This window comes from Sorghum bicolor, chromosome 5 (assembly GCF_000003195.3).
Source record: "Sorghum bicolor cultivar BTx623 chromosome 5, Sorghum_bicolor_NCBIv3, whole genome shotgun sequence".
NCBI lineage: Eukaryota > Viridiplantae > Streptophyta > Magnoliopsida > Poales > Poaceae > Sorghum > Sorghum bicolor.
Genome location: NC_012874.2, coordinates 53126127 through 53151717, shown reverse-complemented (window position 1 = coordinate 53151717; position 25591 = coordinate 53126127). Strand labels below are relative to the sequence as shown.

At 39.9% G+C, this 25591-nt stretch overlaps 1 long non-coding RNA gene across 1 annotated transcript; it reads left to right on the top strand.

Moving 5' to 3' along the window:
• On the top strand, positions 21018 to 21846 carry LOC110435528. The gene is made up of 3 exons (XR_002453244.1): positions 21018 to 21045; positions 21204 to 21290; positions 21806 to 21846. It is a non-coding gene; the product is annotated as an uncharacterized LOC110435528 (long non-coding RNA).

Genomic DNA, 25591 nt, shown 5'->3' with positions numbered 1-25591 from the left:
TATGCATTTGGTGTAGATGTGCTAGTGCTTGATATAATCCATGATCTTGTAAGATGATTAATAGCTATGCAATGAACGTTAAAAGAATGGCAAATAACTGTATGAGATCTTGTCTATAAGTGATCACCGGGACAACAGTGCAGCCATGAGGGCTATAATGCCTCTGGCTTTAGCTCAGTATGAAGACCTTTTCTAGCTTGTTAGAGGTTACCCGAAAGGGTGGAGGGGCTGAACCGTTTTGGGTATAGTGCGAGCCCCTGTCCTTATGTGTATAGGCTGCACGTCATTGTGCCATTTAGAAGGGGGGTATCTATATCTGCGCGCAAAGGAAACCTTACCGCCCTAACATGTTAGACGAACTTTTGAAAGGCTTCATAGTGATCCCTGCCGACCTCCCTAGGAAGGGGGTTAAGAGACTAGCTACCTCGGGCGAAAGGGTAAATCATGACTCATGGGTAAAGATGTACAACCTTTGCAGAGTGTTAAAACTAGTATAATAGCCGTGCTCACGGTTATGAGCAGCCTTGGGGGTTCTTGCTGCGACGACGATGAGCTTATTAAGTTGTTATGTTCATTTGATTATCGTTTATTCTATGAGATTAATTATGCTTACACTTGATCATGTGATTAATGGATTATTTATGCTACCTTGACATTTGCTATTTAATTATGCACATGCTATCTACCATTAAAAGCTAAATGCAGTCAAATCAGTGCCAGCTATTTGAGCCTCATGAACCCCTGGTTATACTTGTTGAGTACGACATGTGCTCACTCTTGCAATTTTCCAACACCCTAGGTTATGCTAATGATGATGATTGGAATGAGGACTATCGCTATGAGTATTAGGTTTGAAGTCAACCAGTCAACAGTGTCCCTGTGTGGAGCTTCCGTCGAGAGCGTTGTTTACTTCATGCTATCATTTTTGTATGAGACTATGTGATATATTATGTTCCGCTATGCAATAAACATTGCAATGGTACTTTTGAGATTTATCTACTTATGTGTGCGACTGTTTCTGGGGCACATATGAGTCTTTTATGCATCCTATTTTGTTCTTAAAATATGGGTGTGACAAATTGGTATCAAAGCTTTGTTGACTGTAGAACGCAAACCTAGTTAGCAGTGGTCGAAAATTTAGGTCCTTTATTTTACTTACTCCATACTTCCCACTATGGTCTTGTTATTTGCTAAAAGTTTTATGCTTCTCTATCTTGCTCTATTGTGAAATTATTGCATCCATCTGATCTATGTCTAAAAACTTTTTGTAGATGCCGCCCCGTACCCGTAGTGCTGCACGCATGGCTACTGAGGAGTACCGTGCCCTTTTCAACCCAAGAGGACAGAATGTGGAAGGTGTTCCTGAGCTGGGAGATGAGGAATCAAGGGTGGAAGCTCAGGAGGATGTGCCTGAAGATGAGGAGATGCAAGATCCACCTCCACCACAGTCTGCTCAGTTAGCTAATGCAAGGATGGGGTGGACTACTGAGCTGTGGTTTCCAGAAGCAGATCCCAAGGCTTTCTTCCATGAGAATTTGGTGTTGACATTGGAACACCATTACCCAGATTTGCAAGCCACACTAGAGTACAACTGCACTGAGTGCAAACACCCTCTGAGGAGATCACTTTGGGATGCAGAGCTGGTAGTCAAGACACTGGATGCCACTAAGGGGATTCGAAAGGTGGAATCAAAACACATCTCTCGAATCAGCCGGGACACGATAAAGGAGAGCATGGCTGATGCAGCTTACCATGCCTTGATCTTTTACCGTGGTAGACGCTTTGAGGATGTCCAGTACAATGCGACATATCACTATCCTCGCTTTGTACCAGAGAAGATGACTTGGGCCATAGAAGTTGCAGATGCTTCACAACCAAAGCTTCAGGCGCAAGTGGAGTTGACTTATGAACTGACCGTCAAGGTGATAGAGTTGGAGAATGAACTGCACCATGAGAGGAAGCTGCTGGAGCAAGAGCAAAGGGAAGCAGACGACCTTTGAGCAGAGTTAGGCCGTCCCAAGCTCCACAAGAGGCTGCGTCTCGAACCAATCCTAAAGGATGCTGCTCCCGAGGAATAGAAAGAACTCATATGTAATAGGAACGTTAGTAGTTTGTGAGTTATTTCGAGTCTCTTGTTAGTGTGGTGTGAACTTGGTGTGCTTGCTGGATTGTTATTATGAATATGTGTGATTTGAATTTTTGTAATGAGTGCTGGAACTTTGTGGGCATGTCCACAAGTTCCCTAGTTAAGAACCTTAAGTAAGAACATGAATAAATAGTGGTTTGGGGTCATATCCTGTTTCTGTATTTTGATGTTTTTTCTGGAGCAGTCTGCAATGATTCTGGTATAAATCAAATTCTGTTCGTGCAATATTCATCAAATTTTTCTGGGAACAAGTAGACTTTCATATCTTTCCAATTCCGCAAGAATGACCATATTATCTGTTATGAGCTGTGAGTTATGACTGTATAAAGTTGAGGTTTCTGCGCAGTCTGGAATTCGGGAACAGTTTCGGTTGTACCCAGTTTTTGATTAAACTATCGTTGGAATCTGTTAATATGATCTAAATGAAAGTTGTAGACGATTTCTTTATCTTTCCAAAGGTATACAGTATGTATCCTTTGGAATTCTAGAACTCGAGATATGACTGATTTTCTGGTCTGCTGATGTTGGATGTTACCCAGAAAATTTCAGATTCCGTTAACTCTTGTAATTGTCATGTTGGACAGTACTAAGATGTGTTTATATACCTTGGAATGCAGATGGCAGCAAGGGAAAGAGGCAAAGGCAGAGGCCGTGGCAATGGTGGCAATGCCCCAATTACTGTGGAGGAACTCATGCAAACCCAAAATGAGATGATGCACGTTTTCATGCAGCACTTACAGCAGCAACCTCCATCACCACCACCCCTTGTTCATGTCAGAGATAAGCGTGGGGAGTTTATGAAGGGAAGACCCCCAGTATTTACACACTCAGCTGATCCCATGGAGGCAGATGATTGGTTACGTGCTGCGGAGAGGCAACTGAACATAGCCCAGTGCAATGACTTGGAGAAGGTGTTGTATGCTTCTGGACAGCTTCAGGGGGCAGTCAGACATGGTGGGAGTCATATCAAGCTGCTCGTCCCAACAATGCTCCTCCTGACACATGGCTGGAATTTTGTAGGGACTTCAGAGATCGGCATATAAATGAGGGAATGATGGAGCTCAAGCAAGAAAAATTCAGATCTCTCAGGATGGGCTCCATGACTGTGGCAGAATATCATGACACATTTGAACAGTTGGCTCGCTATGCTCCAAACGATGTCAGAGAAGATGCTGATAAGCAGCGCTTGTTCATGAAAGGCCTATACGATGAACTCAAGTTGCAGCTGGCAGGAAACACTTATCCTACCTTTCAAGTTCTGGTGAATCGGGCTATAGTGTTGGACAACATGCGTAAGGGGCAGGATAAGAAGAGAAGGATGCTGGCACAAGGTTCTGGGAGCAACAACCATTAGCGTTTCAGTTCTCAGCAAGGCCATCAGCAGAGGTTCCAGGGACCAGTTAGTTAGTGGAACCGCAACCAGCAACCCCAGCGTTTCCAGAGTCAATCACAGAGTGGGAACCAACGTCCTGCATTCCAACAACGTAACCATAATCAACAGCAGCATGGTTAGCAAACACCCCGCTCAGGGAATTCAAATGCTACCTCCATGAAAAGAAGTGCTCCTAACACTCCTACAAGGTGTTTCCGTTGCGGGAAAGAGGGACATATGTCATATGATTGCCCGGAGAAGCTCAACAAGCCAAACAGCAACCAGAAGTCTACTGCTTATGCGGCAACAGTGAATAATGTGGCTACAGAGACAGTTCAGGAGGGACCAGAGATCATGATGGGTACGTTCAGCATCAACTCTATCCCTGCTATAGTTTTATTTGATTCTGGAACTTCGCATACATTCATTTCACAAGCATTTGTTAGAGTTCATAGCATTCCACTAGTTGCCATGAAAACCCCTATGCTAGTTAATTCACCGGGTGGGACTATACCAGTTTCTTAGTGTTGCCCCTCAGCAAGTCTTTCTAAAAGGGGGGTAGATTTTCCTGTCAGTCCCATGGTCATGAGAACTTCAGGCATAGATGTGATCTTGGGTTTGGATTGGATGAAGCAACATGAGACAAAAATATTAATTGCAAAGAGAGAGTAGTGGCTCTGACAACACCAAAGGGAGAACAAATCAATGTTGATGTAACAGTGCAAGCACCACTCACAGCTAAGGTGAACCAATTGAATGATGATGTTGATCCTCAGAATCTGGTAGTGGATGAGTTTTCGGATGTCTTTCCAGATGAATTGCCAGGTATGCCACCTGACCGAGACATTGAATTTATTATTGAATTACTACCTGGTACTGCACCCATAGCTAAAAGACCATATAGAATGAGGGTTAATGAACTAGAAGAACTTAAGAAATAAATTAAGGAATTGCAAGATAAAGGGTTCATTCGTCCTAGTTCATCATCATGGGGTGCACCAGTTATCTTTGTTGATAAGAAGGATGGTAGTCAGAGGATGTGTGTTGATTATCGGTCACTTAATGAGGTCACTATCAAGAATAAATACCCCTTGCCTAGGATTGATGACTTGTTTGATTAGCTAAGAGGTGCTTGTGTGTTCTCTAAGATTGATTTGCGTTCTGGTTATCATCAATTGAAGATTTGGAATTCTGATATACCAAAGACAGCTTTCACAACAAGGTATGGGTTGTATGAGTATACAGTTATGTCTTTTGGTTTGACCAATGCACCAGCTTACTTTATGTGCATGATGAATAAAGTATTTATGGAGTATCTTGATAAGTTGGTGGTGGTCTTTATTGATGATATTCTGGTATTCTCTGAAACCAAGGAAGAACATGTTGAACATCTGAGATTGGTCTTACAGAAACTTAGAGAAGATAAGCTGTATGCTCAGCGTAGTAAATGTGAGTTTTGGTTGGAAGAAGTTTCTTTTCTTGGTCATGTTGTTTCTAATGGTGGTATTGCAGTGGATCCTAGTAAGGTGAAAGATGTGCTGAATTGGAAACCACCTACAGATGTAAGTGAAATTCACAGTTTTCTTGGTTTAGCTAGTTACTATCGTAGATTCATTGAAGGGTTCTCAAAACTTGCAAAGCCTATGACTGCTTTGTTGGAGAAGAATGCTAAGTTTGTATGGTCTGATAAGTGTCAAGCTAGTTTTGAGGAGTTTAAGAAGAGATTGACTACTGCACCTGTGTTGGTATTGCCGGATCTGAGTAAGAGTTTCTCTATCTATTGTGATGCTTCTCGTCTAGATTTGGGTTGTGTTCTTATGCAAGAAGGTAGAGTTGTTGCTTATGCATCTAGACAGTTGAGGAAACATAAACTGAATTATCCTACTCATGATTTGGAGTTAGCAGCTGTGGTTCATGCACTCAAGATTTGAAGACACTATTTGATTGGGCATAAGAGTGACATATATACTGATCATAAGAGTTTGAAGTATATCTTCACTCAGACAGATCTGAATTTGAGGCAACGAAGATGGTTGGAACTGATAAAAGACTATGATTTGGAAGTGCATTATCATCTTGGAAAGGCGAACGTCGTAGCTGATGCACTTAGCCAGAAAGAAATATGCTAATGAGCTTCGGGCGACACCTGAATCTGAGGAGTTGTGTGCTGAATTTGCATATTTGAATTTGGGAATTGTAGTGAATGCTATGGAAATTGAGGTCACTCCTACTCTAGAGGAAATGATATTGAAAGGACAGCTAGAGGATGAGAAACTAAAGGAGATAGCACAGAATGTGGTACTAGGTAAAGCACCAGGATTCAGAATAGATGACAATGGTGTACTGTGGTTTGGAAAAAGGATATGTGTTCCTGAAGTGAAGGCTATTCGCGATATGATTCTGAGAGAGGCTCATGAGTTAGCATATTCCATTCATCCTGGTAGCACTAAAATGTATCTAGATCTGAAACAGAAGTACTCGTGGTATGGTTTAAAGAGAGATGTAGCTGAATATGTTGCTTTGTGTGATACTTGTCAGCAAGTGAAAGCTGAACATCAGAGGCCAGCTGGACTGTTGCAACCAATGAAGATTCCAGAATGGAAGTGGGAAGAAGTGGGTATGGATTTTATAGTGGGATTACCACGTACACAAAGAGGGTATGACTCAATATGGGTGATAGTGGATCGTTTAACCAAAGTGGCTCATTTCATACCTGTCAAATTTTTATATAGTGGAGACCGACTGGCAGAGTTATACATGGAGATAATTGTTTGTTTGCATGGAGTACCTAAGAAGATTGTGTCAGATAGGGGTACTCAATTCACATCTCACTTTTGGAAAGCAGTGCATGATTCATTGGGAACAAAGTTGAATTTCAGTACAGCGTATCATCCACAGACAGATGGACAGACTGAGAGGATCAATCAGATATTGGAGGATATGTTGAGAGCTTGTGCTTTGCAGTATGGGACTAGTTGGGACAAGAGTTTGCCATATGCAGAATTCTCCTACAACAATAGCTATCAGCAAAGTATTAAGATGGCACCGTTCGAGGCACTGTATGGTCGGAAGTGCAGGACACCTTTGTTTTGGAAACAAACTGGAGAGACTCAGGTGTTTCGTACAGATGTGCTTAGACATGCAGAACAACAAGTGCAGACTATTCGGGATAACTTGAGAGTTGCTCAATCTCGTCAGAAAAGCTATGCAGATACACGTAGGAGAGAGCTGGTTTCTGAAGTGGGTGATTATGTCTACATAAAAGTATCACCGATGAAGAGTGTGAAGAGGTTTAATATGAAGGGAAAGCTAGCTCCAAGGTATGTTGGTCCGTTTAAAGTATTGGAAAGGCGTGGAGAAGTAGCATATCAGTTAGAATTGCCTGAAAGTTTATCTGGTGTGCATGATGTGTTCCATGTGTCCCAACTTAAGAAGTGTTTGCGTGTACCTGAGGAGCAAATACCATTGGAAGAGCTTTCTGTTAAAGGTGATCTCACTTATGAAGAGTATCCAGTCAGAATATTGGAGACAACTCAGAGAGTCACCAGAAGTCGGATGATTAGAATGTGCAAAGTGCAGTGGAATCGGTATTCAGAAGCAGAGGCAACATGGGAAAGAGAGGATGATCTGAGGAAATCATACTCATACTTTTTTGAGTAAGCACCGTTCAATCTCGAGGACGAGATTCTTTTAAGGGGGGTAGACTTTGTAACACCCAAAATGTGAATTTCAATTACTAGGTTAATGCCCGTACGTTGTTACGGGTTTTAAAATCCACATACTCTATGTTTTTTCATTGTTATTTTATTTTTTTTGTCTATATTCTTCCTTTTTCATTTCTTTTCAGTTTTTGTTTTCCGATTTTATTTTATTTTCTATCCTTTCCTTATTCTTTTCTTGTTTTAATTTTACCTTTTATTTTCTTTTTCTTTTGGTTTTATTTTTATTGTTCTTCCTTGCTTCTATTTGTTTTTCTTTTTTTTTTCTTTTCACATTTTCTATGTTTCTTCATTCTTATTTTATATTTTATTTCCTTTTAATCTTATTTTTATCCTTATTTAAATTATTCATTAATTTTATTTGCTCTATGCACTTTTTATCATTTGTTAATTATGTCTGTTTTTATTTTTTTTCTTAGTAATTTTATTTTTTATTTTTATTTTCTATATATATGTGATATATATGTAGTATATATTTAGTGTTCTATATTGTGGTTATGTCATGTTTACGTAATATATATGTGATGTTCTATGATGTTTCTTACGGTGTTCACTTAGTATACATGTAATCTATAATAGATGTGATGTTCTATAATATATTTAATGATGTTCTATGATGTATTTAGTGATGTTAATGTTCTATAAATATATTTACCATATTTAAAAAGTAACCCTTTGACATTATTTGAAAATTTTCTCCATTTCGTGTTTTTTTTCTTATGCTTTTTACTCTAGATTTTTTTATTTTTTTTATCTATGTCATATATTTATGTATATTGTAATATCAGTTTCATAAACCTAAAACCAAAATACTATTCTTCTAAATCGATAACATTTTTTTACAAAGACAGAACATTGTCTGTTGAACCTAGAATATTGTTTCTACTTAATAAAAGAAAATATTTAATCTTTATAAGATAAATATTCATTAATAAAATTTTATTTAAATATATCCATGTGTGACCTTGTTTTGAAGGATTTGTTATAAGAAATTTAATGGTACAATCAGAATTTAATTTATATCTCTAGTTTAGGAGTTATGACTTTTTTTAATTCGCTAAAATAATTTTGCATGCATAGATGAGTGGGGCCTAGGTTGATGGGATAGCGTGTCATCACGCAGTAAAAAAAGACCACCAAAGGGATGAAAATTGTGGACGGGTTCTCTCTATAATTTTTAGTTGTAGAGATAAATATTAATTAATAAAATTTTCTCTAAATATATCCATGTGTGATCTTGTTTTGAAGAATTTGTTATGAGAAATTTAATGGTGCAATCAAAATTTAATTTATATCTTCAGTTTAAAAGTTATGACCTTTTTAAATTCGTTAAAACAATTTTGCATTCATGAGTGAGCGGGGCCTAGGTTGATGGGATAGCCTATCATCGCTAAAAGAGATGGGAGTTGTAGCTTCACCATGGGTGTGGTAGATGGGTCCTTTTCATAATTTTTACTTGTAGAGAATAGGAACTAATTTGATTTATTTAAGTATTTTTGTGAGCATTTGAATCTAGCAAATAAATAATTTTGTGCAAATTAAAATTTATCATAAGTTTAGAAACATGGTTGTGCATTCATGCTGGAGTATGGTATTTTTGGTGCTGGTGTTTTTGATTTTATTTTATGTGTTTTGCTTTAAAACTCCTTTGGAAAAAGAATTTAAAATGAAATCAGAAAAGAAAACAGAAGAGAAAAGGAGAAAAAAAGGGAAACAACCCCTGGGTCTGGCTGAGGCCCATCCCCTCCCTGGCCTGCTTGACCACCCCCCGCAGTCCAGTGCTTCGGCAGCCAGCTCCTCGGGCCGGACCGCGCGCGGCCTGCCTCCCTCTCCCGGCCCAACAGGCGCGCCCTCACCCTTCTCCCCTTTCACCGATTGACGGCTGGGCCCCGCCCTTTCTCTCACTATGACGCGGGACCCGCGCGTCAGCGCTCTTTCCATCTTCTTCCCCAGCGCGTGTTCCGAACCGCAACGGAAGCGACCTCCGAAGGAAATCGATCCCGGTTTCCTCGGGATCTTTCCTTCCTCGCGCAAATGCAGTCATATAAAGGTCCCAAGCCTCGCCAGCACCCTGTCTTTCCCCTCTGAGCCGCAAAGGACGAACCCTAGGCGGCCTAAACCAGCACGGGTGAGATCTTGTCAAGCCGAGCTTCATCCCCGCCGCGACCTGACCTCACCGCCATCTCTCGGCCCTTGAAAAGTGGCTAGGTAAGTCCGTGGTGAGCTCCTCGTTCTACCGGAGTTTTTCTTTCGCGTTTTGGTGCTCGGGAGCGAGAGAAACAAGAAGTCCGGCGAGCTGCGTGGAGGCGCCCATGGCACCGCCGTGCCGTGCCTGTCTCCGGCAGCCGGCCCGCCACCACCAACCCCCCTGCTCGATTTTCAGCCGTTTGATCGAGATCCGACGCGCCAAAACAGAAGATACCCCTTCAGGGGTTATTTTGCTAAAGAGACCCCCAGGATCTGAGGAATCAACCTGCCGTCCCTTGGCGTATCCTCTGGTTTACGCTTTCTATGTTTTGAAAACGTATTTCCGATCGGCTTCATTCAAAATACGTTTTAATTCTTTTACAGAAATGCCACTAGTTTTGTTTTGCTCATAAAATATTCATTTTAACTCCGTTTTTGTCCATTCAAATTTCGTTAGATTCGTATTTACGAGCTCTACATGTTAGAAGTATTTATTCTCTGTTTTGAAACTTTTTATTTCTGCAGTAGCATTTAATTAATTATTTCTCTATAGGAAATCTTAGAAAATTCATATCTTCCACGTTTTAATTCTGATTTTTGTGAACTTTACATTTGTGTGATCGTAGCGCTGCGTAGAATATTTTATAAACTTTTATCTTTGATTTATCACTGTTGGTGTAATGTTCTAATTATAGCTTGTTTTGATTCTCTACATTGGATTGCCTGTTGTTGATTGATGTTTGGGAATAGATGGTGAGCCGTACGTCGGTGATCAAGATCAAGCCTTTGAGGACCAGCAGGCTCTGGAGAGCTTTGAGCAAGGCAAGTATAACTTGGGATCATCCTTGTTACCTATTCACTTATAAATACACACATATATCATATGCATGCTTTCACCTTGTCGACCTTAGCAAAATCATAGATGTTTGTTACCTGTATTCCTTGCTACCTACTTGATATGCATTTGGTGTAGATGTGCTAGTGCTTGATATAATCCATGATCTTGTAAGGCGATTAATAGCTATGCAATGAATGTTAAAAGAATGGCAAATAACTGTATGAGATCTTGTCTGTAAGTCATCACCGGGACAACAGTGCAGCCATGAGGGCTATAATGGCTACCTGTATTCCTTGCTACCTACTTGATATGCATTTGGTGTAGATGTGCTAGTGCTTGATATAATCCATGATCTTGTAAGGCGATTAATAGCTATGCAATGAATGTTAAAAGAATGGCAAATAACTGTATGAGATCTTGTCTGTAAGTCATCACCGGGACAACAGTGCAGCCATGAGGGCTATAATGGCTCTGGCTTTAGCTCAGTATGAAGAACTTTTCTAGCTTATTAGAGGTTACCCGGAAGGGCGGAGGGGCTGAACCGTTTTGGGTATAGTGCGAGCCCCTATCCTTATGTGTATAGGTTGCGCGTCATTGTGCCATTTGGAAGGGGGTATCTATATCTGCGCGCAAAGGAAACCTTGCGGCCCTAACATGTTAGACGAACTTTTGAAAGGCTTCATAGTGATCCCTGACGACCTCCCTAGGAAGGGGGTTAAGAGACTAGCTTCCTCGGGCGAAAGGGTAAATCATGACTCATGAGTAAAGATGTACAACCTCTGCAGAGTGTTAAAACTAGTATACTAGCGTGCTCACGGTTATGAGCAGCCTTGGGGGTTCTTGCTGCGACGACGATGAGCTTATTAAGTTGTTATGTTCATTTGATTGTCGTTTATGCTATGAGATTAATTATGCTTACACTTGATCATGTGATTAATGGATTATTTATGCTACCTTGACATTTGCTATTTAATTATGCACATGCTATCTACCATTAAAAGCTAAATGCAGTCAAACCAGTGTCAGCTATTTGAGCCTCATGAACCCCTGGTTATACTTGTTGAGTACGACATGTGCTCACTCTTGTAATTTCCCAACACCCCAAGTTATGCTAATGATGATGATTGGAATGAGGACTATCGCTATGAGTATTAGGTTTGAAGTCAACCAGTCAACAATGTCCCTGTGTGGAGCTACCGTCGAGAGCGTTGTTTACTTAATGCTATCATTTTTGTATGAGACTGTGATATATTATGTTCCGCTATGCAATAAACACTGCAATGGTACTTTTGAGATTTGTCTACTTATGTATGTGACTGTTTCTGGGGCACATATGAGTCTTTTATGCATCCTATTTTGTTCTTAAAATATGGGTGTGACAAATAAGATTGTGTCTAAATAAAGCTCTAGTCAAATTTAGTTGTTTGGAAATATTGAATAGTTGCCCTACTATAATGCCTTTCAAGTACCTAAAACTGTTTTGATCTAAGATTTACTCTGAACCTAAAACTCCTGGATAGTAAATGCTTGATCTAAGTCTAGGCAATTGATGGATATGATATAAGAAGGTCCGAGCTGCTATTTATCTCGTTCCTAGTAACACTAGAGTTCTAGAGATTTAACTTTTGAAAACTTTAAAATGCTACATGATGAGTTCCTTATGTGATAGAGCTCGAATTCCTACCATAGCCATACATAATAGATTAGGAAACCCACTCACATATATTTACTGCTTGTATTTGCATTGAGTGTTGTCAAGCTTTATTGACCCTTAGAGACTTGTCATGCTTTTAAAATTAAGATCACACACTCAACCCATATATGCTGCTTCTACTCTGGAAGTACACAATCCTATACCATCCTTTACCATTGCTATCCATAAAAAATGTCCACTCTTACACTAAGAGTGAACACCACAAAAATATTTCGTATTCCCTATTAATCCATTGTCAACGTTCTAGCCACCAAATAAATGCTCCAAATATCGTTCTTATCTCTAAAAAGTTCTATTGCAAAAAGAGAGACATGTGGCTATGCAAAAGTATTTGAAAAAAAGAGAGAAAAATAAAAAGTATGAGAAAAATGGACAAGTGTCAAAAAGAAAAAGAGAGAAATAAGGTAGCCCATGCTCTCTAGCAAATGTTTCTAAGTTTCATAAGAGAGAAATATTCCCTTTAAGGAGCAAAAGTAGAATTAGGATTCCCTATTACCACCTAAAATACAACTTACAACCCTTTTCACCATATATCCACTCACTCCTCATACATACCTATATCTTGATTTAATTGTATGACTCGTATTCTTTGGATCCATTGTTTGACTTTGGAATATATGTTTTGGAAGTATGTATGCGCTATCTCCCCACCTATGAACTTCACATAAGCCTTATTAGTTGTAGGGTAAGATAGAGAAGGCATACCACTATTATTGCCTTGGTAAGGATCCATAAACACCACATATTTAGAGACTTAAGAGAGTCATACAAAGGAAACTCTGAGTTTTATTTTGAAAATCTATAAAAACTCTAGAATAATAGTTGAGCAAAAACTTGAGACATAGTGCTTGACTTGATTGTTCTATCTTTCAACTGCTCAAGACCCAAGGAATAGCTACAAGCCCCATGGTTAAAGGTAATATGGGTAAGTTTGAAAGTTAGAATAGTTTACTCTAATTCGGAGGAGAATTTTTGTTTGAACACATGTGTACTTTTGAGGTGTGAAGGTATGTAGCAGCAACTCCTGACCAACTTTGCTAAATTTGGCTTTGCTAGGGACTAGTAAAGGGTAAGCTCGTGGGAGCTTGTTGACAGTCCTTAACTACCATAAAGCAAACGTCAACCAATTATAAAAAGATCAATACAACATAATATCAAAGTGGTATAGGGCGTTATCTAATAGAATCCATAGTTTTGTAGAATCTATGTTCTGTAGGGGTGTATGTGGAAATACGGATGAGATATGAAGAATATTGGGCTAAAAAGAATATTTTCTAGTGAAACCAAATGGAGAAGAATCTAGAATATAGGAGAAGACATGTCAGCGAAGCCGAGGCCCACCTACAACAGAGCCAGGTCTGCCGCCTTGGCCCCTAGGGTGGCCGCCCTAGGTGGGGCCTACCTATCAGCGCTCTTCTGCCATGATCCTCCACCGCCTTCAAGGATTGATCTACTCCATCCATTCAAGTCGGTTTCATCCAAGGCTGCAGTTCACTCCATCGGCCTATATAAACTGAGCCCCTCCCCCTAGAGAGGACAAAGTCATTTGATTCATGTCATCAGAGCTAGAAACCCTAGTCTCCTTAGAGCTCCACCAAATCTAGAGCCTAGTTACATAGGTTAGTAGTAGAGAGGAGGTACGCTTCCACCAGATTCCCGATCTATCGGGAACATTGCTTGGTAAATCCTTGTAATCTCTCTTGTATTACTTTATATATAATTTTGTTTAGACTATAGTTATGACTTTGCTCTACTTATTGTTCTTTGCATACTTTGGTTATATGATTAGTGTAGTTGGATTAGCATTATCTTTGTGTATATGTTCGTATAGTGCTTGTCTAGATGATCACTGGATGGGTGGTGGGTGCCATGTAGACATGGTGTCTAGATGGTATTTACTTGCAAATGCACCCTACATGTTGGGTCATGTGGTCGATCGTGGGTGTGACAATAATCTCATTGAGTCCTATGTAGTCCACTCCAAAAAATGGACTAGTAGAACGCGGTCACCTAGGGTTGTCTTGTTATGATCCTAGACCACCATAGAGTGATGTTCCTTATGCATAGATATAATAGTGGCCTTAATAGTGATTGCTAGGAATAATTGCACTAACCATAGTATTCATAAACTTATAGTTAGAATAACTTATGAATCTATTCCTCTCGGCTCTACCTAATGAGATGCTATGTGCTTTAGATTGGAGTTCTCTAGGATGCAATTATTACTATTTATGACTTGGATAATTATCATTTATCATATATTATTTATGACTTGTGACACCCATATTATTGAGTATATGATTAACTCTCCATTGTGTGTGCAAGTTATAGGCATTAGGTGTTCATCATTTCTAATTAGCCATCCCTTCCTAGTTGTATAAATATAAATCGACAACCTAGTAATACTCTAGGTAAAATGCTATAATGGTATAATTAATATGTGTGCTTGGGGATATATTTCTTTTTATCTTTATATTTATTTAGTCACATGAAATATAGAACATCTTTAGCTCTATTACTAGGGATGACAACCTGGTTGCTAGCTCGAGGTGTATGTAGTCAATAGGTGACTAAGTGAAATCCAAGTGTTACATTAATAAATACCAACAAGCATTTTGGCACCATTGTCGGGGATAGATTTAAACTCTATTATTAGTAGCAACGCTAGGAAATGTAAACAAAGAGCTTGTCTATTCCAAAGATCCAACCAAAAGAAACAAGACGTGCCATTTCGAAACAAAACAGTTGCCATGCCTTTGTAAGAATCAAGAAGTTTAAGTAAGTCTCTCCACCAAAAGGATCCTCTAAAATTGGAGTTAGGCATGGGAGCTTCCCGCTAGAATAATTTTTATTCCACACGAGATGAATCCATGGCACATTGACCTTATTAAAGAATTTATCCAAGATCTTTAAAAGAAGACACTCATTCTAAGATCTCAAGTTATGAACACCTAACCCCCCTTCCTCCTTTGGAATACAGACCATGGGCCAAGCTGTCTTTAGAGGCTTTTTGTTATTTATGTCTGAACCTTGCCATAAACAATGCTTCCTATATTTATCAATTTATTTGAGGATGGTTTTTGGCAAGTTGAAGGTGCACATTGCAAAGGTAGGAAGAGCAGAAAATACAACATTTGTTAGCTCTAACCTGCCAGCTTAGCTTAAGAAGGAAGAGATGCTGATGAGCCTCCTTTCACATTTATTGAATAAAGGCCATAAGTCTGCAACTGTTGGTTTGGAGATGCTAAGTGGTAGTCTAAGGCAGGTAAAAGACAAAGTCCCTTTTTCACATCCAAAAGAGGTGGCCAAATCATCAAACTTATCCTACTGTACATTTATTGGTACCATGAAAGACTTGTCAAAATTCACCTTGAGGCCTGCCGATTCACCAAATCTATTGAGCAAGTCCCTTAGGAAAAGCTATCTGATCATTGTCTCCTTGTAAAAAAAATAAAGTATCATCTGCATATTGTAGAATAGGGAAGTCCTGATCATTACTTAGAGGTATAGGCAAACTAAGGTTACCATTTGAGCAGGCAACATTCAGAAGTGTTTGTAAGAAGTCTGCAGCTAAGACAAACAACAATGTAGACAAAGAATCTCATTGATGCACATATCTAAGACAATGGAACACTTTCCCTGGCACACCATTCAAAAGGACTGTAGATCTACCTAAACTGAAAATTTTCTTCATCCATTTTATCCATAGAACAGGAAAACCCTTTGCTTTCATTATTTATAGCATTAGTCGATGTTCAACTTTATCAAAATCCTTTCAAAATCATGCTTTAGAATAATTATCTCCTTTTAGATTTGTAACACCCCAAAATTTGCAATTTTCCTAAATAGGATAAATTTTTAATTTGTGTTTTTTTGTGCCCATGAAATATAGGAAAAATAATATTTTTATTTTAATTAAAATTTACTATAGGAGTTAACAACTTGTTTGAGCATGCATGCCTTTGTATTGGATTTATTGTGATGAGTGGTTTTGGCTAAAGATTGAAAAGGAATTCAAATTTGGTTTTGAAAATGTTTTGAAATGGGTTCGTTTTTAAAAAAACAGAGAAACAGAAAATAAAAAGAGAAAGACTCTCCCTCTCTATTTTTGGCCCGAAGGCCCAGAACTTTGCCCCCTCCTTCTTCTCGACTGAAAGGTCCAAATGGCTAGAGGGGGGGTGAATAGCCTATTTAAAATCTCTACAAACTTCAACTAGACAAGTTGATTAGTAAAACAAAAGGCGAAGCTATTCTAGCACTAGCACAACTAAGCTATGCAAGCCACCTACACAAGTCTAGCAAGAAAGCTAAACACTAGTTACAACAAGAAAGCACAACTAGAAGCTTGCTACACTCCTAAACAAGATAGCTAAGCTAAACAAGCTAACAACTAGCTAGGTATGCACAAAGGTAAAGGAGAGGGGAGTGACTGTTATACCAACATTGTTGAGTAGAAATATATCCAATCAATCACGTGCACAATCACAAGAGAATCCTCGGCAAGAGGTGACATAAGATTTTTACCGAGGTTCACTTGCTTCCCGGCAAGCTAGTCCTCGTTGTGGCGATACACCCACTTGATGGATCACTAGCTAATTGGCAATCCAAAGCCAAACCCTCAGCAGGTGCCGCACATCCACTCACAAGATGGGGATCCTCCAAGCCACGAGCAATCCACTAGAGTAGCCAATTGCGATCTCCCACGGGGAAGGCTCAAGAACCCCTCACAAGTAACTTGGTGAGGATCGAAACAATCTCCAATCACGAGCTCAACATCACCGCTGCTCCAACCATCTAGGGCGTCGGGAAACACCCAAGAGTAACAATAAATCCACAGCAAACTCAAGAATCAAGTGCCACTAAATGCAACTCTCAAAGCAATGCACTTGAATCTCACTCAATCTCACTAGGGTGAGCAATCAAGCAAGGAGATGAGTGGAGGGAGTGTTCTCTAGCTCAATGAATGTCTCAAGTAATCAAATGTGCAAGAGTGAGCCTCCCAAAGCCGGCCACCAACTATTTATAAGCCCCTCAAAGAAACTAGCCGTTAGCCACTTTCACTGGGCTAAAATCGGGGGCACCGGACGCTAACAAGTGATCACCGGACGCTCGACCTCCAGCGTCCGGTGCTTAGGGGTTAGCCACGTGTCCTTCTTGGATCTCGCGTGTCAGATCCTAATGGTCACCTGCGGATCACCGGACGCTCTGCAGGTCCATACCGGACGCGTCCGGTGCACACCGGACTCATGCGCAGATAGTTCCGCAAACCTGTAGGGTCACCAGACGCTAAGCACCGGTAGCGTCCGATGCTCACCGGACTAAAGCGCAGAGAGGGTTGCAAACGCCCTCACACCGGACGCTAACCACCGGACGCTCTCAGAGCGCGTCCGGTGCTCAACCCTAGCAGGGTCAAGCACACCGGACTCTGGGGCCAGCGTCCGGTGCCTCCGCACTCAGCGTCCGGTGAGTGTTTCTCAGAGAGAAAACACTCCCGCGACTTCTCCAAATTTCCCATCGGCGCAATAGAAAATATGCACTTAATTTTCTCAAAAGCGCCGAAGGAACTCCACCTCCTTTACAAAAGTGCTAACACCACCAAGTGTTCACCACTAAAGTGCATATGTGTTAGCTTTTCACAAACATTTTCACCAAAGGAGTTAAGTTAGCACTTTACTAGATCCTAATGCATATGCTCAAGATGTAGACCTAGTAGCACTTGATTCGAGAGATGACCGTGATTTCCCCTCTTGATAGTTGGCTATCTATCCTAAACCCGGTCAAACACTTCTCTACTCAACTTAGACCGGCAAAAGCAAAACCCTATGTTTATACCTTTGCCTTGATAACTTTGCTCCTCGTCTATCACCATGATATTCACTTCGTGCTTCATCCCTTTGTGATCATGTGGCCACCTTTCCATGCCACCATGCACCTTCATCACATGTGTTGCTATGCCTGACTCAAAACACTTAAACACAAGGCATTAGCAACTTGGTGTCATTAATTACCAAAACCAAACTTGGGCTTTCAATCTCCCCCTTTTTGGTAATTGATGACAACCATCACAAAGATATGAACTGAAATCATAATGAACTTGAGTTGCTTGTCCAAAGCATTTTAATCATGAGACAAGGTTGGACAAACATTTCAATTTCGGTTTTGGTAGTACTAGCTACCCCTACATATGTGCTTCCATGAGTTTGGTTCAAGTTTGCACATATGCATGAATTGGAATTTTGGGAGATTTATTACTACCGAAATGATGCTAAGGTATATAGAATGGACCTTTGAAGCGTGATACCAATCGGAGTTGTCAATAAACCATCCTTAGCACCAAAGTGGCTAGACATACATCAAAGACTCAAGATACCTCGTGAGATCACATTATATGTCTAGATACCACATGAAAATAAAACTCTATGCTAGAATTCAAAGCATCATTCAAGTTCTATTTCTAGCAAGCACCAATCAAAGAAGAGTAGTGAATTTAAACTTCCAATGCAACACCTCATTATGTTAGTGCATATTCAAATGCAACAAATGGTTCATGAGCTTGCTCCCCCTATTTGTGTGCTCAAGTTTAAAAGGGTTTTCTCTTCTTGTCTCTCCCTATCTTTGTTTCTCTTGTTTCTCTCCCCCTTTGTCATCAATGACCACAAAGGTTCAAATTTTAGTGAGAATTAAGTCAATCAATGTGAGGGTCAAATTATGGTTCAATCTAGATCACTTGCCTAAAACATGTAATTCGGTTTGATCCAAGGACAAGCTTTTTCACACCTCATGAAGTATAAGGGTTATCTTGACCATGTTGAATTAAACATCATAAGCTCATATTCTAGATTCAACACTAGGCTTACAAGCTCACAAATATGTCATATGCTACCACTATATCAAACAACCATAGAAACAATAGTGGTACCATACATACATCAAATCCTTTTGATTTTCATGGATGAGCCTATTATCATGCAAACATGTCTATATGTTCTAATCATGTCCTTAGCAAAGTATGAATGCTATGTCAACCAACTTTACCTTGCTTAGTTGGAGGAGAGGCATGTCATATGTAGATATGGGGGTGCACTCATCTCAAGTTGGAGAAGTCAAGTATGTTCAATTCATTCCTCAACTTGCAAAATCTCTTCTCATCAAGTGGCTTTGTGAAGATGTCGGCTAGTTGATCTTCGGTCCCAATGCTTTCAATGCTAATATCACCCTTTTGTTGATGGTCTCTTATGAAATGGTGCCTTATGTCAATGTGCTTTGTTCTTGAATGTTTAACCAGATTTTGTGTCATCTTGATTGCACTCTCATTGTCACATAGCAAAGGCACATTCTTGAATTTGATTCCAAAGTCATTCAAGGTAGCTTTCATCCAAAGTAATTGTGCACAACAACTACCGGCACTAATGTATTCGGCCTCGGTGGTTGATAGTGCAACACTATTTTGTTTCTTTGATGACCATGAAACTAGAGACCTTCCTAGCAATTGACAAGTGCCACTTGTGCTCATTCTATCAATCTTGCATCCACCATAGTCGGAGTCTGAATATCCAATCAACTCAAAGTTAGACCCCTTGGGATACCATAACCCAACATCATGAGTGCCCTTTAGATACCTCAATATTCTTTTGGTTGCCTCCAAGTGACTCTCCCTTGGTGAAGCTTGATATCTTGCACAGTTGCACACACTAAACATCACATCCGGCCTTGATGCGGTGACATAGAGCAAACTTCCAATCATGGACTGATATAGCTTTTGATCTACCATGTTGCCACTTGCATCACTACCTAATTGATCATTTGTGCCCATAGGTGTGCTCATTGGTTTAGCTTCTTGCAACCCAAACTTCTTGATCATGTCCTTGATGTACTTTCCTTGACTCACAAAAGTGCCATCCTTCATTTGCTTGATTTGAAGACCAATGAAGTAACTAAGCTCTCCAATCATGAACATCTCAAACTCATTTGCCATCATTTTTCCAAATTCTTCACAAAAGTTTTGATTGGTTGATCCAAAGATGATATCATCAACATAGATTTGCAACACAAACAAGTCCTTGCCTAGCTTCTTGGTGAAGAGGGTAGTGTCAACCTTTCCCATCTTGATCCCTTTAGAGAGAAGGAAATCTCTTAATCTCTCATACCATGCTCTAGGTGCTTGCTTCAAACCATACAATGCCTTCTTGAGCTTGTAAACATGGTTGGGTTTCTTGTCATCTTCAAAACCGGGAGGTTGTTCAACGTAAACCAACTCATTGATGCATCCATTGAGAAATGCACTCTTCACATCCATTTGATAGAGCTTGATATTGTGGGCACAAGCATAGGCTAACAATATTCTAATTGCCTCCAATCTTGCAACCGGTGCATATGTTTCTCCAAAATCAAGACCTTCAACTTGAGTGTAGCCTTGTGCTACTAATCTTGCTTTGTTTCTCACAACCACACCATCTTGATCTTGCTTGTTTCTAAAGACCCACTTGGTACCAATCATATTGTAGTTCTTTGGCCTCTCAACACTACAAGAAACCTTGCAATCTATGACGGATTCTTCGTGACAGATTCAGACAACGTCACCAACCGAGATGTGCAGTGTTGGATAACCAGCCCAGGGCCCGTTACACTCTCGCATATAAAACCTGCACCAAAACCCTAACCCACCCGGCTGCCTATCTTCTTTCAATCCACCGCCGCCCCCTTTCCGGTCAGTGCCCTCCACCCCACCAAGTCATCAATGAATCCCATCCTTGGAGGAGTCTGGCGCATCAAGCATGGAGGCCGAGGGTGGCCCTTCACCTTCAATAAAACTCTTTGGATCCGGCCATGTATGAGGCCGATGGTGGTGCCCCCACCCAACCATTGGTAGATCTGGCGCTTGGAGCAGAGCAGGCTATCTGAGGTTAGTGGAGGATGGACTGACACTTATCACGGGAGAGTTGTGGGCTGAGCTTTGAGTTTTCCTTTCAACTCAGGCGAGATTGTCACTGACGAGGTTGCAGATAGGGTTGCGCATCGCTCTGGGCAGCCACTCCAAGTGGCAACGAGATGGACTCTGGTGTGGCAAAGGTTAACCATCATTTCTAATTATCTCCTTTATTTTCTCTATCATGAAATTTGTGAATTGGCTGTGGATTTGAAACTAGGGTAAGGCTGTGTTGTTTTTTTAATCGAAATTATTCCATGGGGCAACGCAGATTGTATTTTAATAAGCACTTTTTTTGCAGTGAAATGGCTAAGCGGTGAAATTTAGAGGGGATAGCTAAGTACAATTGCAACTGACATAGTTGTGGTTGATATGTCCTACTGTATTGGTACGATCTCATTCAGATAAATATCAGAGGATGCAGATCTAGACAGTTTGATGGATCAGTTCTACCTATGTTGATCACTAGTTATTCTGCAATAGTCATTAAGTAGCTGATACAAAGTTCTGCATAATCATTATTGTACCAGTGTTGATCGCTCTAGTTATTCTGTTGGCAGTTGAATAGTTGGTTGGTTGTGAAGGTCACTAGGAGATGTACTTGTCCATGGAATATTTATTTGAGGCTTTGTGCTACATGTTTGCATTTTCAATTCATTGGTTAGTTTTCTTTGCTGGGACCTAGGACTGAAATTATACTACTAGCAGTTCCTAAGCTATATGGCGACCTTGTTGCGCTGGCTACATGTTTGCAATTGTATATGATTCCAATACTTCCTGCTGCAGGTTGGCTTGGTATATGATTCCAAGATATATTGCCTTAAACCACAACATTGATCATATTTATGCAAATATATTTTAGAATGCTTAGTGCATACTTTCCTGATGGTATAAGATATATAGGAACTTATAAGGAGAACTAGAAGTGACAGTCGTCCGTGTTCATGCCTTCCCTGGTTTTCAGATAGCAGGACCACCACCAAGACAAGGTAAGCATCCTGTTGTTCCAATTCAGATCAGTAGCAGCAGTAAGCAATTAACTTATAGCCTTCCCTGGTTTTCAGATAGCAGCAAGAGGACTTCGACAAGGTATGTAGGTAGGCTTCATGCTGTTCCAGTTCAGTAAGCAATTAACTTAGCTATCTGTGCAGTTTTCTAGCTCTCATTATCTTTTATATTGTTGTTTAGGTTATCTAATTAGTTATGTTCCTTCCTGTTTTGGTAGTAGCAATTGTGCATAAGTGTATTGACATGAGCAGTAATTTAGTATTAATAACAGTCTGTCTATACTACTACTATAGTAATTGGCTATCCTTATTCCTTAGTCTTGTTTTTCCTTGGTTGTAGCAGACTGATGTTATATATTGGTTCCACTGATTGTTCTCTGAGTAAGTTAGCTTGTAATAGTGTGCATGTTAACTCCAGCTTGCTGATAGTTTTGCATTTATTAGCCTTGCCTTATTTTCTTTTCTTAAGTTAGCTGTCGCTTGTAGCAGTCATTCTGTCCAGCAACTTGTTTTTGTAACTCTAAATACGACATTAGTTTACCATCAATAAAAGTAGAAATATACTTTGTGAGTGCAACCATTTCAACTGAATATGTTTAAATTGATAGTTGTACCTAACATATTTTAGCTTAGGTAGCAGTTATCTATTAAGTTATTTAAATCACTATTTGATTAAACGTTTCTTTTTTATAGTTTTCAGAAAGGGAATCGGTGGATAAACAATATTGGAGAAATACTTGAAGAAGGAGCATCATTCCATTGAGGTGGCTGTATTGCTTATTTACTTGTTGGTGGCATGGAGAGACAATTGTTGGTTGTATGAATTAGTCTTGTTTTTAAATTGCTTCATCATCAATGTGTAAATATTTATATGTATAAATATATTTGACCAAATGGTTGTAAATCTATAATTGGAACTTTATTAAAGAAATGTCATCATATTTGTCATTCAATAAATGTTTGGGATTTCTTACAACAAAAATAGATGAGCTTGATGGTGATATAAGCATTCATGTCATGATCCACATAAGCAGTCTAGATGATGTGGCAGTCCATCTATGGCGGTTTAGAACCGTCACAGGTAATGGGTTTGGGCTGGGCTAACTAGGCCTTGGGCTCAATTGTGACGGTTTGAGATCGTCACGAATTCTATTAATCTGTGACAGTTTTGTGAAAATCGTCACGGAGGTTAATCCTTGACGCTCAATAAGTGACGTTCTCTAAAACCGTCACAAATGTTGCATACTGACAGTTTTTTGATGATCCGTGACGGAATTTTTTCGTCATGGATTAGCAAGTTTTTTGTAGTGCAACAAGCTCCCACACTTGATTTCTTGTGAAGTTGTTTAATTCTTCATGCATGGCATTTACCCAATCGGAATCTTTCAATGCATCTTCTATTCTCTTTGGTTCTTCAAATGAGACAAATGAGTAGTGCTCACAAAAGGATGCTAGCCTTGATCTTGTTTGCACACCACTTTGAATACCTCCAATGACTTGATCCAATGGATGATCCCTTGCTATGCTAGTAGGTTGGAGTATTGGGTGTTGATTGCTTCCACTAGCTTGATTTTGATCTTGATCATCATCATGAGAGCCACTAGTACTAGCTTGATTTGTATCAGTTTGCACTTCTTGATTGATCATGTGAATGTCATTATCATCATCAACTTGCATTGGCCTTATGTCACCAACATCCATGTTCTTCATTGCATTTGCCAATTGATCTCCTCTCACATCATCAAGATTTTGAGCTTCATTTTGAGATCCCTCGGTTTCATCAAACTCAACATCATGGACTTCTTCCAATGTGCCACTTGCCAAGTTCCAAACTCTATATGCCTTGCTTGTGGTGGAATAACCAAGTAAGAACCCTTCATCACATTTCTTCTCAAATTTGCTCAATCTAGTGCCTTTCTTGAGAATGTAGCATTTGCAACCAAACACTCTAAAGTATGCAATGTTGGGCTTTCTTCCATTCAATAGCTCATATGGTGTCTTCCCAAGCTTCCCATGGCAATAGAGATGGTTGCTACAATAGCAAGCCGTGTTTATAGCTTCACTCCAAAATGAATGGCTAACATTGTATTCACTAAGCATTGATCTAGCCATATCAATCAAGGTTCTATTCTTCCTTTCAACTACACCATTGGATTGAGGAGTGTATGTTGGAGAGATTTGATGTCCAATGCCAAGATCATCACACAATTCCTCAATTCTTGTGTTCTTGAATTCACTACCATTGTCACTTCTAATCTTCTTGATAGTGGTTTCAAACTCATTTTGCACCCTCTTGACAAAAGACTTGAATAGATCACAAACATCACTCTTGTCATAGAGGAAGAACACCCAAGTGTATCTAGTGTAGTCATCTACTATCACAAATCCATACTTGTTGCCACCAATGCTAGTGTATGTTGTTGGCCCAAATAAATCCATGTGCAATAGCTCAAATGCCTTTGATGTGCTCATTTCACTTTTCTTGGGATGTACATTTCCAACTTGCTTTTCGGCTTGACAAGCACTACATGGTTTATCCTTCTCAAAGGTGACATCCTTCAAGCCTCTAACTAAATCATGCCTCAATAGTTTGTTCAATTGTTTCATTCCAACATGACCAAGCCTTCTATGGCACAACCAACCCAAACTTGATTTGCTAATTAGGCAAGATGACAATTGAGTGTCACTATCATTGAAATCAACCAAGTAAAAGCTACCATGCCTAAATCCTTTGAATATCAAGTTTGATCCATCAACACTAACCACCTCAACATCATCACTACCAAAGATGCACTTGAAACCAAGGTCACAAAGTTGTGCAATTGACAAGAGATTGAAGTCAAGGCTTTCAACTAGCAACACATTTGATATGCTCATGTCATTGGAGATAGCAATTTTACCAAGCCCTTTGACCTTGCCTTTCTTGTTGTTGCCGAAGATGATTGAATCAAAGCCACCATTTTGACTAGTATCAATTGATTTGAACATACAAGACTCTCGGTCATATGTTGAGTTCACCCACTATCAAGCACCCAATGCCTTCCTCCGGCTTTGTTGACCTACAAGACAAGATCAATTCTTTTTAGGTACCCAAACTTGATTGGGTCCTCCAAGGTTAGCAACTAAGATCTTTGGTACCCAAATGGCTTTCTTCTTTGAGCCCATCCATGGTGCACCAATGAACTTAGCATGAACACCTTTTGTATCCTTGGTCAGCACATAGAAAGAATTAAGCTTAATTGAGGATACATTAGCTTTGGGTTTCTTGTTCATGCATTGTTGCTCTAAGTGACCAACTTGCTTACAAGCTTTGCAATACCGGCCATTGTTCTTCACAAAACTAGTCTTGTGAGGAGCAAAGGCGGCTTTGCCTTTCTTGGGGTTATAGCCCAATCCCTCTTTGTAGAGAGAAGCTCTTTGGCTACCCAAGCACAAAAGCAAGCAGTCCTCACCACCATAAGCTTTGGCTAAGGTGTGATTGAGCTCTTTCACCTCCTTCTTGAGAATTTCATTCTCAACTTTTAGTGTGGTATCACAAGTGAAACCATCACCATTAGATGACGATGATGTAGATGTGCTACATGAAGGGTTAGTTGAAGTAATAACAATAGGCTTACTCAAGATATCACATGTTATGCCTATGTTGCAAGTTCAAGTTTTTTCAATTTTAGTTGGCTCATTT